Here is a 12,364-nt window from a genome sequence, read left to right on the forward strand (position 1 = left end):
CCTGCAGAAGTGTGAGGCATAGTCTGGCATATTGAATGACCAAGGTGCAGGTCATATGTCCCAGAAACAGCAAACAGTTTTGTGCTGTTGTGATAGGGTAAGCCTTCATATCTATAACAAATGATTAGATTGCCAGGAATGTGAAGTCCAGAAGAAAAGTCCTGGTCTGAGACAAGTCCAGTACAGCTGCTGTAAACTCTATCCTCTGGACTGGGAAGAGGAAAGACTTCTCAGCATTGATTATCAGTCCCACGTCACTGACCAGATCAGGACCACACTAGTCTGTACTTGCAGTCTGGATCGGCCCTTGACAAGCCAGTTGTCCAGGTAGGGTAAACTTGAAATCCCGATTTTTGTAGGAATATAGTTATTACTGACATAACTTTTGTAAAGACACTGGGAGCAGCTGACATGCCAAATGGTAGTACGGTGAACTGGTAATGATTTTGATGCACTGGAAATCAGAGGTTCTTCCTGTGAGAAGGTACATCTCTACCTCGATATAACGCGACCCAATATAACACAAATTCAGATATAATGCAGTAAAGCAGTGCTCCGGGGGGGGGGGGTGCACATTCCGGTGGATCAAAGCAAGTTCGAGATAATGGGGTTTCATGTATAACGCAGTAAGAATTTTTGGCTCCCAAGGTCAGCGTTATAACGAGGTAGTGGTGTATCTTGTTAAGCTGCCAGTTACATTGGCAGCACCAGGCTCGATGGAACCTTTGGCTGTGCAGGAGCCAACTATACCAACTTAGGCACTGATTTGGAGGAGGAAAAGTGTTTAGATTTAAGGTGCATTCTATCTGATTCCTTCTCGCCCGTCTTACCAGACTTGGAGGGTGGAGCTCTTCCCTCGGCTGAGGCCTCTTTGAAAGTCTTCTATATCTTTCTTGGCTTAGATGAGGGAGCTCAGTGCTGGGATTCTGATAATGCTGGAGGTGCACTTTTCACTGAAGCTGCAGCATTCAGCACTGAGTCAGACTAGGATGGCTCCGACAGTGGCCTCAGTATTACCTCCACTAGTACAAATTTCAGCCTAGCCTCCCTGTCCTTTTTTCCAGGTTTGAATTCCCTGCAAATCTGGCACCAGTCTTTCATGTGTGCTTCACCTAGGCACTTTAGGCAACCATTGTGTGGGTCACTCACTGGCATACGCCTCGAGCAAGAAGCACACAGCTTGAAGCCCAGCAATTGGGGCATACCTTGGTGCTATCAGCAGAAACCCTGAAAAGAGGAGAAACAAGTCCAAAAAACTAAAACTTACTAACTACTAGACCAACTATATTATATAGAACTGTTCGGGTATTGAGCATGGGTTCTAATGACCATCAAGGGCAGTAAGAAGGAACTGAGAGGGGCTAGGGCAGCTCTTCATGACAATGGCATGTGGCACCAGAGGGAGCTGGAGCCACCCAACAGTGGGCAGATGCCAAGAGTGGAATGCACATATGAAATCACTCAAAGAAAAGCATTATCAGGCTTCTTACAGTGTTTTTACTCGTTTCCCCTATCTCTTCTTTCCTATTTTGTGTCCCTGACCGGGAGAGGGGGACGCATAGCCTCCATGCTTCCAAGATGAGAAGAAAATAAAACCGTAAGGAGAAAACTAGATGAAGTTTATATAATCTGGGGCAGTGTTTCAGCACTCGGCCTTTCTTTCCCCTGCTGGTGGCACAAAATGACCTTCTGTCCTTTAATCCTCTGTCGTAGTATGGGAAAAGAGAAAGACATGGACCATACGTCGTTGAAGTCCGGAAATGTAAAAACTAGATGTTATGGATTCAAACTGACTACAGCAGAAAAAGAACAACAGGATAAAACAAAGTTGAAACTCCAGAGAAACACAACGAAGTAGCAAAAAGGGAGGCTTCTTTAACTGAATCTTAACCCCTAGCTTCACAGCAGGATGAAAAATGGTCAACAGCTTTAGCAAGCTGTCAAAATACAGGTTCATCTTGATATTTAAAGAAGTCCCCTCATATGGTTCTTGAAAAAATATTGATGAATTTGCAGGTCAGGCCTAGAGTACCTAAACCAGGGGTCGGCAACCTTTCAGAAGTGGTGTGCTGAGTCTTCATTTATTCACTCTGATTTAAGGTTTCATGTGCCAGTGATACATTTTAATGTTTTTAGAAGGTCTCTTTCTATAAGTCTATTATATATAACTAAACTATTGCTGTATGTAAAGTAAATAAGGTTTTTAAAATGTTTAAGTGGCTTCATTTAAAATTAAATTAAAATGCAGTGCCCCCCGGATCGGTGGCCAGGACCCAGGCAGTGTGAGTGCCACTGAAAATCAGCTCGCATGCCATGTTTTGCACGTGTGCCATAGGTTGCCTACCTCTGACCTAAACAGTCCATTTCAGAAAGGGAGGCCTTTGGAGAAAGAGTGTAAAGATTTGGGAATCTGTAAAAGCCTGGAGATTGGAGGTCCAAGAACTGTGGCGGAGTCATCAAAAGATTAACCATTATTCTGGCCTATCAATGTAGAGGAGCTGCAAGCTGAGCATGGGTAACCCACTGAAAGTCATTCACAAAAGAAATGGGGAACTGCACTTAATCCACAAATAAGAAAATCTCAGTAAGTGCAGGCCTTAAACTTGATTAAGATCTGAGCAATAATAAAAAGACTATGAAGCCTTAAATGTCGTAGGGGTACCAAGCACGCTATTCAGATCTGCATGGCAGGATTGGCAAAGCCAGTCATGGACAACCAGACTGATCTATACTTGTTCTTCCTCAAGTCCCACAGAACTATGTGGATCAGTGAAACTCTGGAAGTTCCATGAGAAGGTGAGAAGTTACTTCAGAGGATAGCGTGAACATGCCTGCAGAGCTGGGTAACTACTGCATCTCGGCACAGACTGGGGATACTGAGCCCACCACCTCTGCACATTGTGGAATCACTGACACACATGACAAGAATGGAAAGTACCTGGCAGAATCAAAAAGGCAGAAACAATTTAAAAAGCTTCTCTTAAATAAAAGTAAAAATGCATGTGAGCGTTCAAAAAAATATCTTGGCCTTAATGTGGTACTTTTCAGAGGAACATTGTACTTAATTCTTAGGATTTTTCATATTCTAAGCTCTTTGGGGCAGGGACCGTGCCTTCATACCTGTCAGCAGAGTGTCTTGCACTATATAAATAATAACTAATTCATTACAAACACAATGTTACCAGATTATTTAAGGTAGTAATGAGCATATCATTTATGTACATATAAAGAAGGCACTGATAACTGGAAATGAAATTATAACAAAGCATTAAAACAGACTAAGCTAATATGAAACTAGATACCATTCTAAGCCTGTTTTGTAATATTTTCTAGGACATTTCTTGGCTCTAAAATGAATAACTAATATTTTAAAATAACCTTATTTTTACTATGTCACTCTTCTGAAGAAAAACATATCTGCATTCTTAGACTTTTCATTATAGAAAAGGAAAGGACTACAGCATAAAGTAAAAATAGTTCTAAGCATCCCAGCAGACTCTAGGTTTTTGGACTACAGTGCAGGATATTTTTAAAAATAAAACAGTATTTCCAGGAGGAATGGAAAACAATTCCTTTTAGGTAAAGCCCGAGCTTCACTTAATCTGTTTTCCAGAAAAACACACACATGACAGTTAACTTTTCTTAACATGAGGCAGCTTGAAGATTCTTCCAAAAGGCTGAATTTGTCAGTGCTCCAATGCTTTCTTTTTCAGAAAGAATTATATCTTTTGTCTCCTGCTTCTTTGTTGCTAAGCTGAAAGTTGCTTTTCAGAGCCCAAAATATTTCACATATTTAATGTGAACTTTTGGTCCAGTCCAATAGTCTTTATTCATGCAGAATTCACATTAAAGACAGTAGGATAATAAAGCTAGACTACAGTCCTTTCCATGCGTTAAAATCTTGCTATTGCTTGTTGGTCTCTTCAATTACAGTCCAATCACTCTTCTCTCCTTCAACTCAATACTCGCTGATTGAGATGCCTACAACCATGATGTTTACCTCCTCAGCTTAAAACTTACTACTGGAATCAATTGTTATCAGTGTCAATGCTCTCTGCTCCACAGAAACTGCTCTTGCCAAAGTCCTGAATGACCTCTTCCTGGCTAAATCTCAAAACCATGCTTCTTTATGAGTGTAACTTCCACGTTGAACATATTCACCAAGCCACCTCCCTCAACACTTTCAAATCCCTTTGCAAAAGTCACTTCTGCCACAAAAGCTAAGAGTTGTGAACCAGAGGATACATTTGGGGCAAGAAAGGGAGAAGGAGCCTCAAGCTATATTTCTGTAGATCTTATTATCCTAGTCCATTTCCCTCTCCATGCTTGTGGGGGGGGGGGAGAAATAGCTCAGTGGTTTAAGCAGGGTTGTGAGTTCAATCCTTGAGGGGGCCACTTAGGAATCTGGGGCAAAATCAGTACTTGGTCCTGCTAGTGAAGGCAGGGGGCTGGAGTCAATGACTTTTCAGTTCTATGAGATAGGACCATTTGAAATGGAAATCTGTTCCTGAACTAAATTTTCTTTATGATGTGCCCAACATAACTTTATGATTTTAAGGTTTCTCATAAGTGGCTGGCCCTGTTGATATTTTCTGCAAAGGAACAAAAAAGCATGGAGGTATTTGTTCTGAGGAAACCTTCCTCCGCACAGCATGTCCTCCTCCTCCCCCCAATAAAAAATTAGATAGATTTAATAATTGGGAATGGAAGGCTGGACTGCAGGTCAAATTTTGCCTAATATGTTCTTTTACAAATATATTTTGGTTAATGAGAAAAACCATGAACTCAAATTACTTCGAAGATATCAGTTTCCTTAACTGACCTCACTAGGCCCATATATTCCTGTACACAAGTCATTAGCAAAAGCTTATCACTTGGTTCAGAATATTTTATAGAAGATCATGAACCGTATTCTGCTCTCATTTACACTAGCGAAAATATGAAGTGACTCTGAATGTATGTCAGTGTAACTGACAAGAGAATTAGCCCCCATATGTGTTATAATATCCTCACAGCACACTTTAAGTATGAATTAAAATTTGGGATGGTCTGAACTCGGAATTTTATTTACTGTTGCCCGTGGTATACTTTCAATTAAGAAATCAAATACTAATGAAGGTCTTTCTTTTGCCTGTAACATCATACATAGGATGATCTAAATATGACCTACACCTACATCATGTTCTCAAACTGCGGTTCAAGCATTTAACTCTATTACTCTCAGTTCAAAATCTACTCCACACTAAGAAGCAATTGTCTGGAACCTTTCTACACCTATTGGAAGCTACGTAGCCAGAAAAAAAAAAGGTATGTGAAGCCAGGTTCATACATCATAAATGAAGAGATGCCCATTAAAATATATATTTTGGTCATTAAAAACAAATCTTTGCAACTGGGATTTACAGCTTGTACATCAATTTTCAGGTTGTTTAATCTTCAACGAGCAGAGATAGTAAACACTGGAAACTAGAATTTTCAATGGAAATTCTAACACAACTTTAGCTAGTTCAATATTCATAGAATCACAGAAGATTAGAGTTGGAGGAGACCTCAGGAGGTCATCTAGTCCAACCCACTGCTCAAAGCAGGGCCAACCCCAGCAGATTCTCATCAATATTACTGATTCTATTTGAAATCAGAAAACAGCATACATACAGCTGAAGAATCTTATATATCAAGTATTATCACCTATAACATTAAGGAAAAGGTAGTAATTCATTTAATCCAAACTTTTCCTTATTTCAGCAGACATGTCAGATCACAAAATTGCTTTAAGCTCACAACCTTCTGTTGGCCTATGCAATTTACAAAGCAACTACTATGCCCCATTGTACATGATGCAGGACTTTGCTTTTAAAAGAAAATGGAAATATGTGAAAAACTCCTTTAAAACTTTTATCAAGGCCCTATAAAAAGAGCTCGGGAATCATATGTTAACTCCTGTTTGGAACCTAAAAAGCATATTTGTCTTTATAATCTCATTCTCCAAAGCAGACTAGAAAGACTAATAATTCCATTACCATCATTCCTTGAGTCATTAGAAATGCTCTTTTGGGATTATTCTATATTCATTCTCACGAAAACAATACAGGTAGATTAGCTTTCAGGTAAAGAATTACAAGGCTTCCTTATTATAATTATATACCTCTTTCTAATATGATTTTCCTTAACGTAAGGCCACTTGTAATCTGACTCTTAGTTCTAATGTGGATCATAATAAACTCCCTATTTATCACATGGATGATGTTATATATAACTTGTAAAATACAGGTCTCCTAAGAGTAGCCTTAAATAAAGTAAAAACACTGTACATTGAAATAATAATTAGCTATGAAAAATGAACATTTGGTATATTTTGAATTTTTGGAGGGAACAGAATTACGTGCAACATAGCCTTAAAAATTTTACATTTGGCTATGTTAGGTGCTGAGCACTCTTCACTCCCTTCAGTGGAAGTGGAGGGCAATCAATATGGATCAGAAATTGACTCAAGCTTTTTTTTTTTATTATATATCAGATATTCTAACAAATTCTAAAGTCATTCATGTGTGGTAGCTCAGTAATTCCTAACTAACAGCAAGAGCTGAAAGAGATCAGTGAATTCCTGCACTGTGTAGTTACCGATTTAGCAGTACTTTCCAATAAATAAAATATGAAGTTTGAAACCAGCAGTGGCATAGTATCAATATTTAGAAAATGAAAATACTGCAGCCATTACAGTATGTATCTTTCACAGGCTATTTGTCAATATGATGGTAAGTGCCAATATTTAGTACAAAGTCCTCTATAGGAATTTGTCCTTTCCTTTCCCGTGACAAAATCTGGATTTAATGCAAATATTAAGAGTGTTTTGGGGAACACTGCCAACAAAAGCTTTGAATAAGCTACAGTGTCTGTTTTTAAAAGGGCTAATTTTTATTATATACCTCTGAAGATGACCTAGTACAAAGCAAGCTTCACAATTATCTAAAGAAAATGTTACTGAATGTAACCTTCTTATTTCAGCAGCAAAGAATCCTGTGGCACCTTATAGACTAACAGACGTTTTGGAGCATGAGCTTTCGCGGGTGAATACCCACTTCTTCAGATGCATGCATCTGAAGAAGTGGGTATTCACCCGCGAAAGCTCATGCTCCAAAACGTCTGTTAGTCTATAAGGTGCCATAGGATTCTTTGCTGCTTTTACAGATCCAGACTAACACGGCTACCCCTCTGATACTTCTTATTTCAGCTAATGTCCCTGGACTTGGCTGCCCAAAATCTCAAATTTAGATAATACTGAAGTTCATCTATATACTGAGAAACTGTCTTGGTAACCAGAGTATACTCACTCTGAGAAGCAGGGGATAAATGTTTGGGAAAACAATTATATTTATCTATCAAGGTATTACAATGTGCTTTACTAAAAGACTACCTGAATGTACACAGATTAGCAAATAGACAGACCAAGAACTATATGGAGTCTACCAAAAAGGAATCATATTCTTATAAATTCAAAACCCTGTGGGTGAAATCCATTTCCAAGTATGGAGGTCCTGTGCCGAATCCCACTTGCATTTTCCATGGGGGAGGGTGGCAGGCAGTGCAGCCACTAAGGGGCAACTTCACAGTTTTGTTACAGAGGGAGGAGGCTTTTAGCTGGCCTCAATTAAATCACTGTAGGAGGGACTATTACAAACATCTTATTTAAAGGACTTGGAAAGGCAGTCTCCAGTTACTTCAGCCCACAGGCAAGAACAGAGGCCATGCACCCTAAAGGCCTGATGTAATTCGTGATGGTGAATTCTGTCCTTCCGTCTCCATGGAGCTGCACACAAACACCAGTGAATTATTCCAGCTTTGTGAACGGTGCAACCTGTTTCACCCAGAGTGAATTGATCAACCTTGCAGCACACTCTAAAGGTCAACAGCCTTGGGCCATGTCTAGAGTAGAAAAATAGATGTTGTTTAAAAATGTTAGCTAATGCACATTAACTAACCTCTTTTTTAAAAACATTAATGTAGATCGGATTTAACACACATAAAAAGATGTCAAATGGTCAACTTTTGACTCCCCAGGGGCTGACCGTGACCAGCTAGCATGTTCTAAAAAACATTAAAATGTGCATGAGGTGGGTGAGAGCAGGGCTGGGTGGGGTGGGTGAGTTGTGTTAATGAGTGGAAGAGTGCAAGAGAATTCAAAGAGGGGGTCAGGTGGGTAAGCAGGTATATGGTGAAGGCAGGAAAATGTTGGGAAGCCATAGATGTCCATGGTATCTGGGAGAGAAGACAGCCATGTGCGGGGAGTTCCTGTGATGATGAAACCAGAGTAGCAGACTGGCCATGGGCCTGGGATGGGGAGTTCAGTCTCTGTATGCCAAGGCATTAATGCCTGAAAGGCTCCTTGTGGCGCTGCTATCTCAGCTCCCCTGTACATCAAGGCAGCGCCATGGAAGAAGCTGAGGTGAGGAGCAGGAGTCCACAAAAAAAAAACAACCCAGATACATCAACACACTGATCTCCTCTCTCGCATTCCCACGCCCAGAGCCCCTTCTGCATACCACGTCTCCCTAACACAATCCCCCTTCCCTACACACAGTTCTCCTCAGCCCATGTCCATCTACCTACCCCACTAGCCATCCGCAGTTCCCCCAACACCAGCAAGGACCACTGTGGGGAGCAGGGAAGTGACTGTGTGAGAAGGGTATGGCGGTGTGCAAGACATTTGAGGGAGTTGGGACAGACAGAGCACCCTTAGTTTGGTCCTTAATTTTCTCTCTGTTTTGGGAACACCATCTTACACTCCTTGAATTCATTCCACCACAGAAAATACTTCTGGGTGGTAAAAAGTGGGTTATTACCTGAGGATGTGGGAGCTTTGCTAGGGACAAAGGTCTTTAACATGGCAAATAAATCTCTCCTCCCATTTTCCTTTTGTTTATTCTTCAAAGCAGAGAGGTAGGGAAGCTCAGAGAACAGATCAGACAACACTGATCAAGTATCAGTGCATAAGAACAAAAAGCAAAGCATAGGAGTATATGCCTACCTAGAATTCCAAGAACTATAAAGCACCAGAAGAGCAACATCACCCAGTGAGAGAAAAAAAAAGTCAGAGAAGAATGCTGTGATCCATGATGTATGCTTTCAGGGTAACTTGATTCCTTATAGTAAGAGTATCTTTAAAATGCATCAGACATTGAAAGCATGTGATGGAGTGTTAAAATCATGCAGACTGGTGTTAGAGGGGAAAAAAATAAAGTTATTTGTTAACAATGTACTGCAAAAGTGTGGAATTCCATAGCCCGAGTTCCTGATAATTAGATATTAAAAACTAATTCTTGTTGCTCTCTTATTTTATCATTTTACTCATTACATGCTTTTCTATTTTCAACTGGACCTTCACTATTATTACTATTAAAGGTCATTTATATAGGGCCGCAAATTTACAGAGATTTTCAGGGTAAAATATATTACCTGTCCCCAAAAAGCTTATTATACAGGCATACAGACTGATTTGAAAATTGAAATCAACAGCATATTCATCCATATCCACCCAATACTCTAACTTGCTGTTTCTTGTGCTGCCATAAATTAGACCTAGTTTAACCCCAAATTTATCTCTGCTTGTGTCAGTAATGTTGAAAATACTTGGAGATGTTGCTTTTAGTCCCATGAAGAAGAGCCTCTTAAAAGCAACATGAATGGGCGATAATAGGACATCTAACCCCGCCAGTCCACCTTAAGTTTGGCATCTCTAAGTTGGTCTGTAACTCTGCATCTGTCTTGTTTCAAAATGTGGTCATATGGAAAGGAAACTATTGTTGAAGATTGTCAAAATTATTTGGGATATAAAGGAGAAAGCATATTTTATACTGATGATGTGAGATTTTGAGTCCTTATGGTTATTGCTCAATGACCTAAAAACCTTGAACCCTGTTTAAAATGGTTCATATGGAGGCTCTTACTGAATCCTCTAGCTTTAAGGTGAATAAGGAAGAGAAATTCAGGCCCAACCTAAGTCGAAAAGTTTTGTCACTGACATTAATGCAGCCATGATTTCACCCAAAAGGAGATACTTTCACTTTGTAGAGCTCCTGGTCCAAGTATCTTCGTCAAGATTTGACATGTGAAATAGGAAAAAGACACATTTTCTAAAACAAAATCTAAAAATATTTTTTCCAGCTCTGAATTGGCGAATACTACAAACATTTTCTCTGAAGCATTCATTTTAAAACTTAAGTTAAATAAAATATATTTCTTCAAACTTAAGTGCCTAGTAAAAATGTTCTGTCCTCAATTTCAAAGCAACAAGTAAACAGCAAAAAAGCCTTTTTGCATGGAAATATGATGTGCTACTCATTTTAAACTAGTATTTCAGAGGAAAATCTCACCTTCCCTGCTTCTGATTGAAAGAATTCACAAACTTCTAACAAAATCAAAGATGTACCTATATATAGCTAATATTATAAACTACATGGAAATCTAGCAAAGGACTGGCATGTAACCAATATACCAGTCATTAATTCTCTAGAAATGTCCAGTACAGCCAAAGATGCAACCTGACCATCACACCAATACCATCATTTGGGGGATCACGTGAATGCATTCTACATGAAAACCATTTTTAAATTATCTCTGAGCTATTCATTTATAATAGCAATAATGTCTTCATTGCAGGGCATTCCATGGAGATTAAGGATCTCCTGGGACTAATGGCCTATATGTGGATCAATAGTCCAAGGAAGAGCATTTCCTTTATTGTAATAATTTAAATATTCACCAGCAACAACAAAAATAATCATTTTAAGCAATTATTTGTTTTCACTCTTGTGCAAACAATGATGAACCTATTGTTAACAAAAGAGGCACTTCCATTCTTAGACATGTAAAGTCACTGAAAGAAACATCGAATGTTAGAAACAACTCTTCAGCCCTTCCATATGGTTAAACATTTTGCAGGGGAAGTCCAAAAAATATGTAATTCTTATAACACATTTTTTATATTTTGTAGGTGTTTTCTAACAATTGTTAACTAAAGAAATACAATCACATGGAAAAATATTTTGTTTTTATTCTCAGCCCTACTCCACAGTTTGTGTTAGTTGATCTGTACTGTCAATCATTGATGCAGAAAGGAAAGTTACTCATCCGTAGCCCGAAGTTCTCAAAGTATATTGCCTGGGAAGACCCAGGCTCACTCATCCTAGTTCCCTTCTTCTCTGGAGTCCTCATTTGATATTCTCAATTGTTGCAAAAGAACGAAGGCCAGTGGGGAGATGGGCCCTTACATAACTTCACACTAAATGTTTTGATTCATAGAGCCCTGATGACACATGTGGAACTCTGCAAAGGCAAGATACACCCAGTGCTCTAGTAACAGGTGAGTCATCTTTCTTTTTTCTTGCATGTGTCATTGTGTCACATTCTATCATTGTGACAGCGAGGATTTTTAAAGAATTGTATAGTAGAATGGAAACGGGAGGCTGGAACTCAAACTGAAGGATGGAATGAGTTCCAATTTGCTTCATTCTTCTGTTGGCCACAAGGGGCAGAGCTATTAGTGGGAAAGCACACAAAGCCTAACTTAGAGAAGCAGTCTCCAGTTTTGCACTCACAACTAATTAAGCATACATGCTATGTCACAACACAAAGATAGCTATCCGCGGTGAAGACAATGGAGCACTGAATGCTGCTTATCAGAGCTTACAACTAAACTGAACCCACAGTTCCAATGGATCAAGTCAATACTGATATTACAGAAACACATACTACACCTACCATTGCATTATTATTAATTTGTATTTATATTACAACAGTGCTTAAAGACCCCAACCAGGATTAGAGTGTCATTGTAATAGACTTTATACAACCATAGTAAGAGTCAATCTTTGCCCTGTAGAATTTACAATCTAAATAGACAAGATAAAAGTTGGAAGAGTTAATAGATTCCAAGGCCAGAGAGGATCATTGTGATCATCCAGCCGCACACAGGCCATTGAATTCCCCTAAAATAATTCCTAGTGCAGATCTTTTAGAAAAACACCCACTCTTGATTTAAAAAGTGTCTCCACGACCCTTGGTAAGTTGTTCCAATGGATAAATATTCTAATTGTTAATCATTTATACCTCACTTTCAGTTTGAATTTGTCTAGCTTCAACTTCCAGCCATTGGACCATGTTATAACTTTCTCTGCTAGACTGAAGAGTCCATTATTAAATATTTGTTTTTCACGTAGGTACTTATAGACCAGTGTGCTTCAATTAACAGCCTACAAGCCAGATCCGGCCTAAAAGGGCCTTCTGTTTGGCCTGTCGGGCATCAGCGGCTCCATCCTGCTCCTCTCCTGCTACTCTGCTCCAGGCTCCCGATGGCTTCAGACCCTGC

General features: G+C 39.4%; 1 protein-coding gene across 9 annotated transcripts in view; it reads right to left on the reverse strand.

Annotated features, from left to right (window-relative positions):
- Positions 1-12,364, reverse strand: part of TANC2 (tetratricopeptide repeat, ankyrin repeat and coiled-coil containing 2) — a 617,479-nt gene that overhangs the window by 278,197 nt on the left and 326,918 nt on the right. The gene's annotated exons all lie outside the window — the stretch shown is intronic.

This window comes from Gopherus evgoodei, chromosome 23 (genome assembly GCF_007399415.2).
Source record: "Gopherus evgoodei ecotype Sinaloan lineage chromosome 23, rGopEvg1_v1.p, whole genome shotgun sequence".
NCBI lineage: Eukaryota > Metazoa > Chordata > Testudines > Testudinidae > Gopherus > Gopherus evgoodei.